The sequence below is a fragment of the Dryas octopetala genome, chromosome 9 (assembly GCF_963921425.1).
Source record: "Dryas octopetala chromosome 9, drDryOcto1.1, whole genome shotgun sequence".
NCBI classification, from domain to species: Eukaryota; Viridiplantae; Streptophyta; class Magnoliopsida; order Rosales; family Rosaceae; genus Dryas; species Dryas octopetala.
In genome coordinates, this window is record NC_141374.1 from 485,972 (window position 1) to 505,633 (window position 19,662).

Here is a 19,662-nt window from a genome sequence, read left to right on the forward strand (position 1 = left end):
CACTTTTACATCTCCAATTAAGCTAACTTTTTGCAAGAATTCTCTTTGAGTGGGGAACTAAAACTTGAACGGTTCGGATCGTTGAAAACACGATCAATATGTGAGCTTTTACATATAAATACACTTGAAGAGTATAATTCTAATAACTTTCCCGTTGAAACCTTGTTGTTTCCATAATTATGAAGACCACAACATGATTTCAACAATCTGTCCCGTTCATTTTCTATGTTCATAGTCAAACATCATCCGTACAAAAAATCGGCTAAATTGAAATTCATCTACCCATTTGATCATCATTAGAAAAACCATGATCATTCATTAATTCGACCACCATTATGTCACTTTTACATCTCCGATTGAACTAATTTTTTGCACAAATTATCTTTGAGTGAGAAACTAAAATTTGAACGATTCGGATCGTTGACAACACAATTGCATCGTTTGTTTATAAAAATATGTAATAAAATATATAATAAAACATATGTACATTTATGTTTTATTATAATTGTAATGTTGTATATAATTTTAAAAGTTTATTATTTATGGTATTACACTATTACTAACATAATAGTATTATATAATAACTTAATAAGCATATTAATAATTTATTGAAGTAAACAAACGAAAGAGTTATTAAATATGTTATGATTCACAAACTTGACAAATAAACTAGTCAGCTTAGTTGGTTGAGAGTTGAAGTTTGTTATGTGAGGTCTCATATTCAAATCACAACATAGCCAAAATCCTATATTTTTGTTGAAGATATATATGTGTCTAAACAGGCTTTGGGCCCATTTGGGCCGCCCGTTCGGGTCTAGCCCGGCCCGGCCCTCCAAGCCCGTAAGCCAAAGCTCAATTGGCGGGCCTTGGATTTGTGTATTAAAGCCCAAGTCTGGCCCGAAAGCCCTATTGGGCTTCTATAATTCAAGCCCAAGTCCGGCCCAAACCCGAAAAATGCCCGGCCCGGCCCATTGCCGACCCCTAAGTGGGGAGAATATTTGGCACTTGATGTGAGTGGCTCATGTGTCACATAACTGTTTAAACGTGCATTTATCCACTCCCATGAACCTCTCATGTAGTTAATTGGAATCTTATACCTACAACAGAAGCTTGAATGTAAGAAAATAACTAGTTCCTTATTTTTTTGGATCTGGCAAATCACCTCTATGATGGACTGAGCTTATAATTAAAGCACATTAAAAAAAAAAAAAAAAACTGTAGGTCTCTAGCTACTGGTCTCTCCATAGTCATGTTCAGTCTGAAATTCCATTAATCCGTAGACTTAGAGTGGGAGAGAGACTAGACTATTGTCTACCTACTCAATTATGGCTAGAGGTAATGGTCATTATTGGTTACTGAGATTTTATCATCTTGAAAGTTATGGCTAGAGGTAATGGTCATTATTGCTCTCGCTTACTACTAATAATTTTTGCATTAGTATTTGTAGGTAATTAATAAGGATGATTTGAAGTAATTAGGCCTTTAGAAGCATTATAATGGCAAGAAACCCTTGTGCGTCCAATGAGGCATGTTCTTTAATTATATTCTTGAATAGGCTTAATTATCGATTTACCACCCAAAACTGTAACTCATTCCCACTTTACCACCTGAAAGTTTTTTTGTCCCAGATTACCACTTATAACTTACATCCGTGTCCCATTTTACCTTGTTCCGTCAACAATTCCGTTAATGCTGACGATCTGGCCGTTAATGCTGACGTGGCGCGCTAGATGTGCGCCACGTGTCACATCTTTTTTTATTTTTCGCATTTATTTATTTTTATAAACTTTGAAAATTAATTAAAAATAGCTCCGAACTCAGAAAAATACACGAAAAATTTCTACGGACTCGTCTTGACTAGCACTAATTTATTATAAGGTTAAATTACCAATTTGCCCTCTACAAATTTCCAAAAAAATTAGAAAGTCCAAACTTATTTCTAAAAAATTAAAATAAATTTTCCTCTAATAAATAAATTCTAGAAAAAATTCTAGAATTTTCGTAAACTCTTGGACAAATTCTCAAAAATATTTTGAAAAATTACCAAAAGCCTGTTTTAGAGAATTATTTTGAGACTTTACAGAAATTCTAGAATTTATTTTATAGGGAATTTTATTTTCCTCTAAGACCGAGAGGTCTTTTGGGTAGCAAGTGTTCACGAGAAAGGTATTGTTAGTTTTTAGAAGACTAACGGTGCAGACCTCATATTTTTTGGAGTTCGGGAGATTATTCTATGAATTTCAAAAGAATCTAGAGTATTTTAATTTTCTAGAAATAAATTTAGACTTTCCAAATTTTTTGGAAATTTTTAGAGGGAAAATTGACATTTTTACCCCATAGTAAATTAGTACTAGTCAAGACAAGTCAGTAGGAATTTTCCGTGTATTTTTCTAAGCTCGGAGCTATTTTTAATTAATTTTCAAAGTTTATAAAAATAGAAAAATCAAAAAAAATCAAAAAATACAAAAAAATGTGACACGTGGTGCACATCCAGCGTGCCACGTCAGCATTAACGGAATTGTTGACGGAACAAGGTAAAATGAGATACGGGTATAAGTTACAGGTGGTAATGTAGGACAAAAAAACTTTCAGGTGGTAAAGTGGGAATCAGTTACAGTTTTGGGTGATAAATCGATAATTAAGCCTTCTTGAATAATTTAAAATATTAATAGACGATTAAATAAAAAAGATCATGCTTTCTAACATCTTCGATCCCTTGCTTCTTCAAAGGTTTCCTCTTCCTTGTACATAGTTGCTTCAGTCAACAAAGACTAATATATATGAATATATGATGGATGACCAGGACCGGCCCACAGATATTTGGAGCCCCATATTACAAGTCCACACAAATAAAATTAAAGTGCTTTTTTTGGTTTTTTCGTTCTATTGTCAGACGACATGCATCTAGAATATAAAAAAATATAAAGTAAATGATTATAAAGCCCAATTTTGGGCTTTCACTACTTTTAAGACCCAGGCCTTTTTTTGGTGTTTGAAGGAAGCCCAATTTATACCAACCCGGTCCTCACTTCCGTCTCCGTCATTCTCTCTCCGTCTCTTTTTCTCTCCGTCTATCTCCATCTCCCTCTCTTTCTCTGTCTGCAAGCTTTGCCGCTGCTCCCTTCTCCGGCGACTCACCATTGTTGCCGTCGTTGATCGGACAATTGTTGCCCCTGCTTGGATCGATCTCGGTGCCTTTCTTCGGCAAACCACCACGAAGATGATCCTCCCTTCGCTTTGAGAAAGAGGTAGCAGAAGCCTCAGCTCCAGATCGACCTCCTTCCTCACTCCCCACCTCACAATTATGTCTCTCTCTTCCTATCTCTATATCTCTTTTCTCTCTCAGCTTAGCTTGGAAACATGGCCTACGCTACCACTGAATTAGGGTTTCTGATTTTGGGACTCCAATTTCAGATTTTGGGGTTTCTCTCTCCACTGATTGGTTTGTATGCTAAGCCATGAAAGTAATGGATTATTAAATGATGTTGAGGAATTGAGTTTCTAAAAGGTAGAACGTGGCATTAGCTTCTGTACTTGTAGTTTGTGTAACTACTTATCTATAGTATCAGTTTGTGTAACTACTTGTATATTAGTGTTTCATTATCATTATTAAGTAATTCATTGTTTGTGTTTCAATGGCAGGGGAGGTTTGTTTCTCTTGACTTTTCCTCGACTAGAATTCTGTGGTCATGCCTATATTTGTTTAGGTGGCAATTCAAGTAGGAATCAAAGATGTACTACTGGAAATTTTATATATTGTTCAAATCATTTATAGTTATGTCATGCATCTTAGTTATGTTAGTAGAATATGTCATATTCATTTTATAGCCAATATGTAAGTGGAGGTACGATTGTTACTGCTTGTCAGTAGCAATATGTAAGTGGGTTATACAGTAATATGTGATTGTTATTTAAAATGTTATTTTATAGCCAATATGTAAGTGGGGTTACGATTGTTACTGTTTGTCAGTAGCAATATGTAAGTGGGGTTACGATTGACTTTTCCTTAAAAATGTTTGTTGATGCTTAGTTGCTGCGTTAAAAAGTGGTGTTTGTAGACATAATTTTATAGCAATAGGTGATTATTATTGCAGACAGTAGCAATAGGTGATTGTTATTATCAAACAATAACAATACCTGATTACTACTGCGAAGCAGTAGCAATAGATTATTATTACTGTCAGGCAGTGGCAATATATGATTGTTACTGTCAGACAGTAGCACTAGGTGATTGTTACTATTCGATAGTAACAATTATATTTATTATTAAAACACAAAAGATTATGGATGTCTCATTCTTGATTTTTTGCGTTTTATGTTGGTTATTATTTAATATGTTTATGGAATAAAAATTACCTAAATTATGATTTATTTTTTTTTGTACCAATTGACACTGAAATTAAGAAAAAAAATAAATTTAAAACACTGTAGCGCTCTACAGTAACAGCGTTACTGTAGCAGTGCTTGTTTTAAAATGTGAGCCGCTACAGTAAAATACTGTAGCGTATGCCGGATGAACAGTACATTTTAAAAAATGGACTTTAAAAAAAACCCAAAAATATATATATCAATGAAATGTTGTTTTTAAGAATTATCAAAAATCACGTTGTGAGTTTAGGCCTCTTTACAATCAAAAACATATTTTTTTAGATCTCCAGAAAATTATGCTCGATTATTAACCCAAACTGGCTCTTTAAAGTTTTATAATTTACCAATGAGCAAGGTAAGAGGGCCAGCCCATCAGAATTGCATGCAAAGGTAAAGAAACCAAAATAAACAAATACAATTTTTGGCACAATTGAGGTCCTTGAGGATCCAACAAGGTTCCCTTTGTTTCCATGATTGTGCAAGAATCGCCACATGCACCAAGTACAAGTACAAGTACAAGTTAATGTGCAATTAATGATGGACTTTTTATATTTTGTATAGTAACTAATCACATAGGAAAATCAACATTGTGAAGCCCTATAAAATTGGGGTCTGGTGTGGTTGCACCACCTAGGTCCTAGGACCGGCCCTGTGAATGACACATGTTATGAAAATATATTATAAGATGTTCTAGTTTCGCTAATAACCATTTGGTTTAATATATGGCAGCCAATCTCTCATTTGTGGATGAGGTACTGAATTTAAATCTCATATTATTCATTAATAAAGAAAAAAAAAAATATGTTATAGTTCCACTATTGCATTTTTTAATTAATTAATTCATATATATTGCTCAGAAAAGAAATATCAGGCCCACTGCTTTTTCATCATTATCTTCCTTTCTTTTGTGTGGCTTGAAGCTAGGGGCCGGGGTGATTCATCAATCTAACCAACTTTCTGGGAAAATCTAAATAATGAAAATTGTACAAGACAGATCGATATTGAGTGCAGAAAGAAACGGTAGATCTGTTCGATCAATATGTAAAGAAAATATGCATGAATAAATCATGACAATCATTATATCATTATATATTGTGATGTTAATTTGCATATCAATCAGTAGTGCTAGATATACCACATTTTTATACCATAATTTTATACCACCTTATGTGGCAACTTACATGCCATTCATACATTAGATACTAAAAAAAAAAAAAAAAACCCAAAAAAAAAAAAAAAAAACTCTATCCAATAAAGTAATGACACGTGAGATGGTATAAGAATGTGGTATAAGAAATGTGGTAAGTATAGCATTATTCCATATCAATATATGCTAGCTATAGAAGAAGTTGTACATGCGTGCGCATATATTGTTAAATATTGCTTTAGATCATGCTGAACAAAGAGGACATTTCGCCCCCTTGGATCTACACCAGTCAGAAAGTAAAGAAACACTACTAGCTTTTCAGTTAAAATCATGACCAACGAAATGGATCAATTAATTATGCTAATGGTGTTCTACCAAATTACTATATAGTTCTTTCAAGACCTTGTTATCAATCGACTATAATGAACAAACAAACAACTATAGAAAGACAAATAATAATAGAGAACTTTAGGGTTTGTTTGGAAGTATTTCTATAAGAAGCGCTTTCATTAACTAGAAGCACTTTTGTTAGAAAGACATAATTTTTTTCAAAAGAAATTCAAGTGCTAGCTGCTTATGAATGTATAGCTCTGTTTTCTCAGAAAGCGTTTCCAAGTGTTTTTATAATTTAAAAGTATTTTTATTTTATTTTTTGCTAAACACAAACAAAAATATTTTTGACTATTTAAAAGCACTTTTAAAGCTTCTAAAAATATTGTCAAACAACGATTTAAGAGTGTTCTTACGTCCTCAAAAAAGTTACAACTTATAAAGACTTTGTCTCACGCTCTAGGGTTTTAATCTCTCTTTCACGCTCTAGGTTTAAATCTCTCTGTCATGCTCTAGATTTTACTCTCTCCCACGTCTAGAGTTTAATCTCTCTCACATTCTAGGTCTTAATCTCTCTCTCACATTTAATTGGTTACTCTCTCACACATTTAATTGGTTACTCTATAGTGTAAAACATAGAGTTTTTCTACATCTTATTAATTTATACCTTTAATTATACGTATATAATATATAGACCTTAATTAGGCTGCAATCCAAAATAGGAAAATAAAAAGCTGAAAGTTGAGCTTTAGTAATTTGCCTCTCAGAAGCTCCAGCTTCACGTACCTCAAGCTTCATTCTGAATTTGATCCATATATACTTCATCTTAACACCCCAAGAATTCTCCCATATAATTAGTCCAAAAATCCTCCATAAGTGAGCCAAAAACACAACAATTGGCCTACAGGCCTCCTGGTCCTTGGAGTATGGAATAATTAGCAAGATATATATATATATATATATATATAAGTAACTCACTTTTTGCAGAATATTAATATTAAAAAATTAGGATTAAATGCCAAATGTCAATAGTTTTTTAATAAAACAGCAAGACACTAATTTTTTTTAGTTTAGGTACTAACCTAGAGTAAAACGTTTTGGATTAGGTCACAAATCAGTTTGTTATACAGTTGTGACTGTTGAATTGTAATTGTCGAACAGTCACAGTTGTGACTATTTAAAATTTATAAAAAATCCAAATTTTTAAGGGTTTCATACTTTTGATTTAGGTTTGGGGAATGAAATCCTATAACCCAAAGACTAAATATTAAAGTTTAAGCCTTACAAATATTGAAAAAACAACAAATCAATAAAAAAGTTATGACTGTTAGACAGTCATAGTTCGATATAACCATGTTTTTTAAAGTTGATACCTAAACTGAAATTTAGTACCTAAAATGAAGTGACATAAATATTTTAGTAGTTAAAATGAAAAAACATTATAATTTGGTACCTAAAGTCAATGAACCTTATTAATATTGCATATGAGAGGAGTTTAGGCCTCAGCATGCTTTTACCAAAAAGATCTCAGAGTTTATGACAGAAAATCAAAATGATCAAGAAAAAGATGCTATCAACATATATAAAACTATAAATTAAAGAGATGGACGTAGGAATCAATATATATTTCCAGTTCTTAATTAGTAATTTTTTTAAAACTCCTTTTCATCAAGTTTCAACAATTAAACCATAAAATATAACTACCAGGTTTTTTTGGGGTTATTGGGTTCCTTTTTATCCGACTAGGTAATTAAACATTATATTATTAGTATATATATAGGAGCTCAACTCAAGTAGACTCCACTCTTTGTACTCATAGAACCCCAAACTGAGAGACATTATGTTTTAAGGTGTGCAAACTATATTTACAATTTTTAACTCCCTTGGAAATTGACCAAAAAAATAAAAAACTCCCTTGGACACAGTACTGTATTTACGTTTTGTAACTGACAAGAACGTTAATTAGATTTTTCTACTTTCTACTGCTGTAACGTTTGGTCAGCCAACTGCAAGTTCGATAAGAGAGAGATGCAGCTTTGGCATCGTTTCTCGAAACTCAGTTCTAGACTTCTAGGGTTCCTTTTATTTATTTATTTTTTATTTGTTCTGTAAGAGTGAAACAGGCTTTCCAAGGTGCTTAATTACTTTTGCTCTGTTGGGTAAGTAAAAAATGTAGTCAAGGAATCAAAAAAAGATGGAGAACATGCACATATACCCACATGCAATGCAACAAAAACAAACGCCGGCCACTCAAGTTTGGGTTCAGGCCATCTTGTAAAAAACAAGGAACTAAAGAAATTTATACATATATGGGCATTTTAATTGTTAATTTAACTAAAAGAAAACATAGGATATCACACTTCAACGCACCAAAAGAAAAGTACATATGCATATATATATAATAATATATATATTATTATATGAATTAATGGATGTTTGTGATTGTGAATATATATAAAAGAAAGAGAGACATTAAGAAATATCGATAAATAATTAAAGAGAAAACCAGATCAAAGACCATCAAATATATATATATATTTAAGTTAGTATTTAAGTAAGGAAAAGATCCAATCAAAGGATTAATAAATTGGTGTCTGTATATCTATATATATATATGCATATATCATATATATCAATGTTCATTAGAAATAATGAAGACGACGAAACACATTCTTTATATTGAATCAAAAACAACAACATATATAACATATATATGACGATGAAGTACTTGTACTGGTGCAGAAGATATAGAAACTTGAAAATGAAACCCTAGAAATTAATTAATGTGCATCGCCAAAATACAAGTAACAAGCATTTATGTATAAAACTAGCTGAGATCAATTGAGAAAGTAGATGGGAAACAGTAGTAACCCATTGATTTGGAATTGATTCATTAGTTACTGACCTTGCCAAATGCCAAATGCCAAATGCCAAGTGATCGAAGATCTGCATCCTTGTTTTGTAGCTTATTTCTTGACTGATCGATCCGTACACCATTCAGCCCTGATGAATAATGTGCAACTTAAATGAAGGAAAGCATTGATTTAATTCGGTTCCAAGCTTGCTTAATTCTTTTAATTGGATGGTTGATGATCGAATGGAGGATCAAAATGAGCACCACTACTAGAAGATCGACTAGTAGTCTAAAATGGAGGGCGTGGAGTAGTAGTTCCAGCGGTGCCCCACCCGAACAAATCAGGACCCGGAAAGGGATAGTTCCCTGCCCCCATATTCCCTCCCAGATTGAAAACCCCAACACCACTACTGGTGCCAGTTCCCTGATGATCCCCAAGCTGCTGTCCTCCACCAGTCACCCCCGACGACTGCGACGCCGTCGGCTGTTGGACTTGCAAGCCTCCGCCACCGCCACCGCCACCACCACCACCCCCAGTAGCCTCTTCTTGATCCTCATGACCATCCGCTACTAATGGTAGCCTTTCAAACACCGCATTTGCAAACGACGCAGCCATCAAAACCACTGGCCCCGAAGCCATCAGCGGGCCCACCACGCTTCCTCCTACGATCTGCCCCTGCCCGCCCGCCAAGAATATCGACAGTCCTCCCGCACCCGGCGGTGCCGGAGGCGGAAGCACCGTCCCCGACAGCGAAAGTATCTCGAACCGCCCGTGGAGAGTGACCACACTCCCCGCGGGCGACGCAGGCTGACGCAGCGTGACATTGGCCACGGTGCCACTGCCACTCAGCACGCACACTCCTCTCCCCCTTCTTCTGGCGTAGTTTGAGACGCTGTCAACGATGTCGGCTCCGGCTGAGACTTCCAGCACGTGGGAGCGGAGAGCGTTGGGGCTGTCACGTGTCACGATGATCGGGGGCTTGGGTTTGTTCTTGGAGCCTGCAGGACGGCCACGCTGGCGGCGGGTGGAGGAACCACTGCCACCACCACCACCACCACCGGAACTGGTGGCGGCGGTGTCAGATTCGATCTTATTGTGGTGTTGGTGTTGGTGTTGGAGGGGAGGGGAGTCTTTAGAATCAGAAGAGGGTTGTGTGGTTTGGTGGTGGTGGTCATGTACATGTACAGAAAGAGATGGTGAATTAATTAGAGGTGGTCTGTGGATGTGGAATTCGGGCGTCAAGAGCTGGTGGACGTAACGAGAACCACTTGGGGTGCCAGCAGCTGCCTCATTATTGTACCCCGCCATCGCCACATCTAATTTCTCCCACCACTTATTTGCCAGCTTCAATTCCTTTCTCTCGATCTGCTGCACCGATAGATCGATGGATCTGATTACAAATCTTCTCAACTTTCTAAGCAGTCGTCTGAGGCTGAGACTAGTACTGCTTAGCTTGAGTGCACAGTTTCTACATACCCCCGAAAATTCCAAGTACTAGCAAGTACTGCAGCTTCTGCTCCGACCGCCCTTTCCAATCAGACCCAAAACAAGCTGTCAAAATCCAAAGCCAAGGACTACCTCGTACGCGTTGCTACGGTCTGCCTGCAAATTATCAGATCTTCAAGAAAAAAAAGAAACATAAAGGGGGGATTTCCAACAATATATACTTGAGTGTAAACGTAATTAACAACAAATTACATTAATGATCGAAACGGAGAAATTAGCAAGAAAGCTAGCTCATTAATTTGACATGGAAAATTCCCAGATAATTAGATGCCACTGTTGAGCTGTGGACTGTGAAGAAGAAAAATATGAAATTCTTCTGCGACTACTGTATGAATGAGTTTGAGAAGAGAGAAAGATGCGAGAGTTTTGAGGAGGAAATGCTGGAAAAGTGTGCGGTAAAAGCAGAATTCCAAGCAATTACCAACACAAAAAAGGAACCTATTTAGTATATCATGCTACGCGCTCACCGGCCCCATGGTGCGCGCGTCTACATTCCCGAATGCATTCATCTTGCACAATAACGATTATGTCATATTTACTTATTGGGCAGAGTTAAACACTATGTTAATTAATTATGTTGACTACGTTTTTTTCAATTTCCTATCAATTGGAGAATCCAATTTACAATTAATTGATAATAAGTGTAGAAGATGGATGTATATTGTCATCTATCTTATGTGATTGACCCAACTAGCATAATTCATGTGATTTAATTAATCATCTATTTTGGTCAAAGCTAGACTTCTTATCTTAGAGGGTCACACTCATTTTTTACCAAATGTGACAAATCTCTTGTTATACACTCACTTATCTCAATGCATGAGTCACTTATACGTTTCAGAACATAGGCGTTATGCTCATTATAAGACCATAGTTATGTACGCTGAATTGTCGATCAACACCTATCAATAGATGCACAAGATAATTGTGAACATAGATAGAGCTCTCATTTAACAAGCTTATAAAACTCTATACGACTGCTATATCATCTTTGCTCGTGTTTAGTATACTTATTCTCTAGTAAGCACTCATATGCTCACCTAATCACCTTAGTGTCCCAACATGTGTAGCCTGAGAGCGGCTATTCTCCCCTTAAATAGGTGAAACACATGCTAGTGGTACTAGGTAACATAACAGTAATAATTTTCCTCAATTTGAATTTCTATATTAAATACGAAACAATCAATAATAATAATTTTCTTATATATAATTAAATAATTAATTAGATTTATTATGTTCTAAATAAATAAAGAGCAAATTATCTGTAAGTACCTCAATTATACACTGATTTTTAATTTAGTACCCCAACTTTAAAAATTTGACAAAAAGTATCTTAACTTTCATTTTGTGTCAAAATAGTACCTCCGTTAGTTTTTCTGTCAAATAAACCGTTATATGCTGACGTGACAGGGGTATTTTCGTCTTTTTACCCACATTTAAAAGATAATAATATTTTTAAAAACTTTTGAATAAAAAAAATTCTTAAAAAAATTAAAACTTTTAAAATAAACATTAAAAAAATTAAAACTTTTTATTTTTAATTTTTTTCCCTCCCCTTCTCGCCCCCAGCCATCCCCTCCCCTTCCTGCCACCACCACCCAGCCCCCACCCATCCCTTCCATTTTCCCGCCTCCACCCAGCCCCCACCCAGCCATCCCCTCCCCTTCTCGCCACCACCCAGCCCTCTACCCCCCACCCCCAGTCCCGCACCCCAAACCCAGCACCAACCCTCCCTCACCCATCCATTCCCGCCCCCACCCATCCCTTCCCCACCCATCCCCGCCCCCACCCCCAGTCCCGCACCCCACCCATCCATCCCTTCCCCACCCATCCTCGCCCCCACCCCCACCCAGCCATCCCTTCCCCTTCCCTCCACCACCCAGCCCCCATCCAGCCTTCCCCCACCCATCCCCTCCCCTCCCCGCCCCCACCCATCCTACCACCTCTCCTGCCCGACCCACCCTCTCCCCCCCCCACCCCCAATCCCGTCGCACCATTTGCAGAGAAAGGCGCCGCAGCGGCAAGACCCACACCCGCGTGCGGCAACGACGTGGGTGCCCTTGCTCCCCCCCAATAGCCCCGTCGCACCCCACACCCAGCACCAGCCCCAGCCCCCCCACCCTCTTTCTTCTTCCCCACCCTCCCCCCAATCCAGCCCCTCCCCGACACACCCCAACCTCAACCCAGCCCCCTCACCCTCCCTGCCCCCCAAAAAAAATTTAAAATTTTGAAAAGTTTTAATTTTTTTAAGAATTTTTTTTTATTCAAAAGTTTTTAAAAATATTATTATATTTTAAATGTGGATAAAAAGACGAAAATACCCCTGTCACGTCAGCATATAACGGTTTATTTGACAGAAAAACTAACGGAGGTACTATTTTGACACAAAATGAAAGTTAAGGTACTTTTTGTCAAATTTTTAAAGTTGGGGTACTAAATTGAAAATCAGTGTATAATTGAGGTACTTATAGATAATTTGCTTATAAATAAATAATTGACTTTAAGACATAATTCTAGAATCTTCCTTTTGCAAAATATTCATCATCTCTCCTTCCTCTGCTTAATTGACATAATGGTCATGTTATATATTTCTCTAGTAAGCACTCATATGCTCACCTAATCACCTTAGTGTCCCAACATGTGTAGCCTGAGAGCGGTTCTCCCCTTAAATAGGTGAAACACATGCTAGTGGTACTAGGTAACATAAGAGTAATAATTTTCCTCAATTTGAATTTCTATATTAAATACGAAACAATGAATAATAATAATTTTCTTATATTAATTAAATAATTAATTAGATTTATTATGTTCTAAATAAATAAATAATTGACTTTAAGACATAATTCTAGAATCTTCCTTTTGCAAAATATTCATCATCTATCCTTCCTCTGCTAAATTGACATAATGGTCATGTTATTTGTCTGAGGCTAATCTAGTAGCGGATGCATATTTGGGCAAGGACAAGGTGAGTAATGTTTGAACTTGGAAGGCTATATGCTGGAAAATGTGATTTAGATTAGAGTCATGTTTTTTTTCCGCATTGCCTTTTTGAGAAGTTATCAATTAGTATATAAAGAATTAATTAAACCACACACTAATCTTGAGGCTTTTTTTTGGCCAAAATCTTGAGGCTTTAATTTTTTAAAAAATCTCATTTTTATTAAAAACCTAAGTGACTAAATTTGAGAAAATATGGACATGTATGATTTGTACCAGAGTCCACAAAAGTGTTGGATCAGTCTAATCCATCCAATTTTGCACAACACTATTTTCTCTTTCTTGGTAACAGATAGGATGTTATGTATTTGATAAGCGGGATTTTGGTTGGCCTTGAGGTTTCTATATATATATAAGCTTTCTTTTGTATATCCCCTCTTCCAAAGAAAAAAAAAAAAAAAAACTAGAGATGCGTGATGCCTCATGAAGTAGAGAGGATTAAATTAAATAGGTAATTATAAAGATATGCAAATTAACTCTAATTACGTAATGGAGAAAGGCATATATATATGTTGTGTTAGCTTTACAGCCTTTACCCAAGTCTCTTTAATAAGATGGGCAACAACTAATTTGACATTTATGATCTCTGGATAGATAAGTTGTCGAGTGGGTATTGCGGACTTTCTGAGTTGGACCAGTTGGTTACCACAAAAAAGCAATCGCGTAGCTTATTGAATATTGATTGTCCGACGAGGCTTTTGTCATCATTACTGTTCCAGCAACTTAAAGCTAGATAACAATTAAAAATTTGTTGAAAAGAAGAAATATGCCTTATTAATCTAGAAAAGACTTTGATAGCGATTTGTACCATTTGCAGAGAAAATATTACCTCAAAGCAGGTTCCATGGCAGCTGTACCCTTTGTTGAATGAAATTTTGAACCATTCTGCTGATTTTTCATCTGTGACTTAAAAGTGGGTGGGTCGAGAAACCAACAGAGCCGCAGATGTGATCTCTAGGCTTGCTAATTGGAGGATGTGCCCTTTGGACTGGGTCTCTGTGCCCTTTGGGTGTGTTGGTACTGATGGGCTTTTTTTAGATTAGCTTTTGAGTTTCTGGTTGATCACTGCAGATTTGTTAGTGTGTTGGTATTGTATTGTCCTTTTTGTTTTCTGCTACTTTGTTGCTTTGGTTATTTAGTAGTTGCTGTGTTTTCTTTGTAAACTTGTTCTTTGTCTTTGGGCTTATTTAATGAATTGATGTTTCCCTAGCCATAAAAAAAAAAATATAATAATAAATAATTACCTCATAGCTAGTTAGCTAGTTATATGCTTTTTTTAATTACTTAATGCAGAATGGTTGACAGAGAAATTTATGCAATAGTTTGATCGTTGTAAATTCAAAAAATCTGAGAAATGATTTCTACTAGTTGGAGGGTATGGAGAAATGATTTCTACTAGTTGGAGGGTATGGTTCTGAAAGTGGCAATATTGCATATCGATTCGAAGGGAATCGTGATACGAGTCAAACTCATCGCTTTGCCCATATGTCTTTTTCGACCTTCCGAGATCGTTTAGGGCCTCAAATCTGCGTTTTAAACTTTCAGACATTTTATTTATTTGCGTTTATATTTTATTTGGAATTATAATTACCCGTGGACCTTAATTATAAGGTTGTTTGCATCTTAGGGTTTCTTAAGCGTATTTAAGCAATTTTACAATTAATAAACAATTATTATTCAGAATTTATCAATTTAACTATTGGGGTTTTCTCTCAATTTCTTAGTGAATTTCAGGGTTCTTGTTCTTTTAGGTTCACGCTTGTAAAGCTTGGTCGATTGTACTGCATCACTTGCTCTAATTAAGGTTTCTGCTAATTAATTAAGCTGGTAAGATTCACTTGATTCCCACACATGCATTGGGTATAAATATATATACATATAATTCAAATTAGAATGAGTTTATATTAACTAATCTTACATTTACAGTAATATCTGGCATCATCCACCATGCATATTAATGTAAGCTTAAACTCCATAATCAGTAAAACCAACATGAAATGAATCATTCTTGTTGACAGACAAACAATTAAGTAAGAGCCAATAACATTAATAGAATTCTACCTGATGATGCCATTTCCACAAGAACAAGAACAGAACAAATTAATAAGTCTTCTTCACTAATTATTCTAACAATTATTCTAACAATAGTTAATTATACTATTGGTTTATTTATTTTTGTCCAGTTTATCCTATTTTGGCCACAAGGCAGGCATGAACCATCTCGATCACCCAAAATAAAAGTCTTGCGTGAATACATGGAGCAGTCGAGTATGGTACAAAGATTTAGTGTTAACTGCACTATACATATCAGCATATATATATATATGAACGGATGTCGCCTTATACACGTCTCAATCAAAAATATTTGAAAAAGGATCGATTGTAGGGCCCTATTAATCGACCCTTGGAGAAATGGAAGGACAAGGAGTGGAGGGACTTGAACTCCAAAGTCGAAAGGAGGAAATTAAATTGAAGGGAAGGCAAGGTATAGCTTTGGCTTTGGGCCATTGCCCTCTTATTGGAACTTGGACTTGGAGGTGGGTCCATCTTCCTTTCCTTTCCGTGGGACATGGGGTCGCAGTGCACATACGTACAGTGAAGACTGATGCAGATCGATGAAGGATCGATGAGAGGCGGCCAATTAAGAACACGTGCGCATGCTCGGAAGCGAACAAGGGTCACGTGAGGTCAACAGGTCTGCGTGACAGCGCCAGACCAGGCCACTTGGAAGCTGTCAGGACATCGAAACTTGGTCAGCCTTATCCGATGCGATTGATGCGATTGCGAGGCTCGGCCGATATGCGAATTTGTAATCCAAATGATGGTGTAAGGTTCAGCGGAGGTGACTCAAAATTGGGCATGCAGTTGAAAATGCAGTACCAATGCATACCAACTTTAGGAGTACCAGTCCTCTTATAGTTAGTCAGTCCCCAGCCACACACGCTAAACTAAATAGTCTAATAAATTAATATATAGGACCCACCTTCAGTGGTGACTACTGACGTGTATGATGGTAGACACATGTACAAAGATTAGAAAAACTGTGTCTTAGGGTTGGTGGTAAAGGGTTAAGAATAAGTTTGGTTAGGATTCGATTGCCCCAACTCGGGTAATTAAACACACAGAGAATTACACAATTAATTATTGATCTAATAATATTTTTTTTACTTAATTGAAATATTTCTTAAACTTGAATTTAGTTTTTTCGAATTAGAAAAAATACATATATAAAACTGGAGATTCCAATTCAAATTTATTAACAATATATAAATGGAAAATCTCACCTTTTTATAAATCACTATACATTATTATAATTTTTTTAATGTGAAAAAACATTTCACATTCTCACAGTATTTGCACACATATACATAAGCTTGTTCGAAGTACTGCTTGCCCAGTTGCCCTTCCAAACAAGGCCAAGGTTAAACCAGACAGTAAAGAAATTAAGAAAGAAATAGACAAACACGACGATGCGTCCTTTCCAAAAAAAAATGTTGGAAAGTTCAAATTATCGATGCCACCATCCTTGTTGTTATTGAATGTTGATTGTAATCTTGATGGAGGAAGCAGCAAGTTGGTGAGTTGATATATATCGTTAATTACTTTTTGGTGGTCTCAACTCTCAACTACTGCATTAAGGTTTGGGTAGAAAAAAATAAATAATACTAATATATATATATAAAGAGAAAAAATGGACAAAAAAAAAAAAAGAGGCAAATTTGGATTGGGCGTTTGCTTTCTCTCTTGTAAGCTTAGCTACTTCAATTTCTTGATTTTGATTATGTTCTATTTCTTACTCTTGTTAAAAAAAAATGCGAAACAAAAAAAGAAATAAAAGAAAAAAAATAAAAGGACAGTAAAAAGAGAGAGAGAGGAAAAAGAACAAAAGAAAAAGGTTATTTAGTCTAGACAAAAATCGACCAATGCTGCTGATCTGGACATGTCAACCGTTGTTGTTAGGTCTGAATATAGAAGTTGACGGCTACTGTACGTTAAAATTCGACCGCTACTGTTAGATCTGATAGAATTTGACCGCTGCTGCTAGGTCTAGATAAAAGTTGACCGTGGCTGTTTGGTGTGGAAAAAAGTTAATAGTGGCTGCTTGGTTCGGATGAATGTCAACCGCAAGATCTTTAATTTGACACTTGTTCAAGCTGAACAATAGAGAATATAGTTTGATTAGAATTCAGGATTTAATTTTGTTATTATGAGTTGATTAAGGAATTAGATTCCTAGTTGATTATGAAATAGAGTTATTTTCCTAGTTGATTATGTAATAGGTTTATTTTCCTAGTTCGGTATTGTTTCTACTATTATAAAAATTCCACTAAGAAGAAGAAGAATATACAACTGGAAAAGATTTTTGACAAAGCTCATATAAATAAATAAACAGGAGTTGTTACTAATGCTCAACCAAAAAAAAAAATTATTAAAAGGGAAGAAACAAAGGGTTGACGAATGGGAACTGAGTGTTGTAGAAAATACAGATAGTGGAGACGAAACTGATTTTGATTAAAAAAAAAAAAAGATACAGAATTTATTAGGAAAAAAAACAAAGGAAAAGAGCTTCAGCTTCCGCATTATTAAAAACTCCATACCAAATTTTCAAGCTAGAACATCAAATTAGGGATTAAAGTTGTTAAAATTCTACATTGACAGGATACAGTTGGGATGTACATGATAAGAGTTCAAGTGAGAAGAGTCATTCCTCTTCTCAACCTAAGGAGCCCTAGTATTAATTATCTTATTTCTCTATGTATTATCAGCATTTTTATTTATTTTGTATAGACTATAGATAGATACTCCAACTGTAGGATAACTAATCTAGTTTTTCCTATCTATTTGATTGTAAACATGTTGTAATTAAGTATACTCTATAAAATATACAAAGCCAAGCCCTTAGTTGTGTGGCTTAAATCATATCCTGGTTTCGACACTTGTTTCGTGATTTACGTCTTTCTCTCACTTGTTCTCAGTTATATATAGTGTGATAACATTAGTGCTCTCTCCGAGCAAGGACTCGCCATGTGGAGATGGAGATTGATTATCGCTATGTGCGTGAAAAGGTTGCTTGTAAAGAACATTGGCTATATTTATACTCTTAATCAAATTGCTGATACTTTTACCAAAGGTCTCTCCCCTCAATTGTTTGGCTATCTTATTGCCAACGCACGATACCAAGCAACCCACCCGAACAACCATCATTAAGGTTGGCACTATTGTTAGGCCAAGATACAACACTTTGTGAAGTGACAATATGCACCTTCGGGCAATGCAACCGACACCCAATCGAGGCCGACGACACCCCCACTGATGCCAATGACAATGATGCTGAAGCGGTTCAATTGAGCATAGATGAGAATGCTCCAGCCTTTCAACCACTTAGTAATAGTCATCCGAGGCCACCTGGCAGAAACAAATCAAAGAAGGCCAAACACAATAATCCTCAAGCGGCTCAAATTGCTAAGAATAACGAATACAAACAAAGGCAAAAAGACTTGGATCATGAAAAATGGACCTCACCACCATGCATGTTCAGAGAACAACGAGCGTTTTGGGAGGTACGACAGCGTGAAGTTATGGCAAGATGGAATGCAAGTACTGCTAACAAGGCAAATCAGGGCACATCAAGCTCAGGAAGATACTATCCCGGCCAACACCAACTTTTCACAATTTGACTAATGCTTCATTGTATTTTCAATTATGTTTGTCGTCTACTTTATGTGTGTTTCATCAATATGCGTGTACTTTATATCGTATAGTATTATGAATTGAAATAAAATATTATATTATTAAGGGTATTGTGTTGTGTTTACCATTTTTATACATTTTAAATATAAAAAAATATCAAACAACTTGAAAGATAATTTAGTGGAGAGAAAATAGAGAAATTATAATTGGGTAATAAAATAAAATATTCAAATATATCTAATATTGACCTTATATTAAATATCTCGTTAAAATAAAATATAAATTATAACTTAACAATTATTTAATTTTAATTATATTTATATTTAATTTAATTAAGTATAACAATATGACTCAGCATATAACAAAATTACTATTCACGCCACTTTGATACTCCTGTATGAGTATCACACTCACCACACTATTGTGGAAAGCCTTGGTAGCTTAATTGTGGTTGATTAGACGGTCCAAAAAAAAGTTGGGAAATAATAATGAAGGGCCATTAAGGGGGACAATGCGCCGCACCACATATCGATCACTTAATTATCCACGTGTCTTAATTTGTTTATAAAATTATAATTAATAATATATTAAAGTAATTAAATTAGTCCAGTACTGCAGACGGTGAAGGCGTACTGCCTGCCCACGTAGGCTCGACTTGTATTCTTTCCAATATTTTTCGATCTAAATATGCTGGAGGGGACAACATCCCCTCGCTTCAGTTTCCATGCCCTTCCACTTTAATTACTTTTGGTCCCAACCAAATAAACA

General features: G+C 35.7%; 1 pseudogene across 3 annotated transcripts; it reads right to left on the reverse strand.

Annotated features, from left to right (window-relative positions):
* Positions 1-8,601: 8,601 nt before the first annotated feature.
* Positions 8,602-14,247, reverse strand: LOC147273019 (AT-hook motif nuclear-localized protein 27 pseudogene; annotated as a pseudogene). Of its 3 annotated transcripts, none has more exons than XR_015124217.1 (2): positions 14,033-14,247; positions 8,602-10,318 (listed from the first exon to the last, which is right to left on the reverse strand). The product of XR_015124217.1 is annotated as an AT-hook motif nuclear-localized protein 27 pseudogene, transcript variant X3 (transcript). The 3 variants fall into 3 exon arrangements; XR_015124216.1 differs by lacking the exon at positions 14,033-14,247 and adding an exon at positions 10,399-10,520 and having other exon boundaries at positions 8,602-10,302; XR_015124215.1 differs by lacking the exon at positions 14,033-14,247 and adding an exon at positions 10,399-10,463.
* Positions 14,248-19,662: the final 5,415 nt, after the last annotated feature.